The sequence below is a fragment of the Engraulis encrasicolus genome, unplaced genomic scaffold, assembly GCF_034702125.1.
Source record: "Engraulis encrasicolus isolate BLACKSEA-1 unplaced genomic scaffold, IST_EnEncr_1.0 scaffold_40_np1212, whole genome shotgun sequence".
Classification (NCBI taxonomy): Eukaryota; Metazoa; Chordata; class Actinopteri; order Clupeiformes; family Engraulidae; genus Engraulis; species Engraulis encrasicolus.
Window position 1 is genome coordinate 591,967 of NW_026945709.1, and position 1,466 is coordinate 593,432.

The window sequence follows — 1,466 nt, forward strand, 5'->3', positions numbered from 1 at the left end:
CAGTTGTTTGATAATCTTAAATCACACGGTGGGCTTTCAAAGATGGATCCTCACGTCACATTATTGAACTAGCTGGTTATATATGAAGGCTGTCTGTGTGGCTATGCAGAGAGAAACACATACCGTACTTACCCGTTAACTTCTCGGATCCCTTGCACACACACACACACATACAAATGCAAACATGCACACACAGAGACGCAAACATGCCAACAAAAAATCCAATTCAGCCTGATATTTGTGGCCCTATACTGTCTATCGTCGCTGTCCAGTGAAAACCACTTATCTCCACTATTATTTTTAGTTTTTTATGTTCGTTCTTTATTTATTATAAAATATAAGACAGTACTACTGGTCAGTCTCCATGGGTATATGTGTATGATAAATAATTTAGTAGCCAACTTTAATGTTGCAATGATTTTTTTTTTGTTGAAAATGTGGTTTTATAAATCAATACATAAAAAACAATGAGAAGTGGAGATAAGTGGTTTTCGCTGGACAGCGACGATATGGCCCTGGTGGGTGTCGGCGCTATGTTGTTCTTGTAGCCTGCTCGTCATCCATGAAAGCTGCATATTCCATTTTGTCCTCATGTGCGACGGTTCACGACATTGCTTCTCCCTTTTTACTTGTTTTGATAAAATGTGTATTTATGGTGGAATTGCCATCCATGAAAGCTGAACATTCTCCTGTGCCCTTGTTCATGACATGGCTTTTCTGTTTTTACTTTTTATTTCTGTTTTTTTTTTTTTTTTTTAATAAATCCTGTATTTATGGTGTGGTTAATGGCCTGTTGTTCAAAGGTCATCTGTACAGTACACATCTTATAAATGCATACATACCGTTCATATGCACCACTACTGCTACTATCACGACAAAACTGTCTCTTGGCTGGCACATGTAAACAAACATACAGACATTAAAAATGGCCATATTTGCAAGAGTTTCCTTGATTTTACCTGTTAATTCTATATATTTGTTTACTTTGTAAAGAATTAAGATAAAAAGGAAGTACCTAACTTGACCATGAGATGTAATATAATATGCAGTAGGGTGGCTTTGTCCCTTTGCATCGCAGAGACTGAGTGTGTATAAAATCTTGTGGTGCTGATTGTAGTTATAGATTACCCCCACCCACCCACCCTTCGATTTCTTATTCACCCCTACCCTACTCTCTTTCCTACTCTCTTATTCTATAGTGTAGTGAGTTTATAATTTTATGTTTGTTTGTTTATATTTTTCTTTTATCAAAAAAGGTCTTCTCTCTTTTAATCGACCCCCTCCCTTTCCAGAGCCCCCATCTCGATTTTTATGGGAATTTAGAAATTAGAAATTTTAGGGTGTTGAAATTTTTAACTCTTCACCGCTTGACCACATAACACCAGTTTCATTGGCACCAGAGCCATTTCCTCATTTGGAATGGGACTTAGAGCGATGAGTCACTCATCACATCATCATGAGCGTGA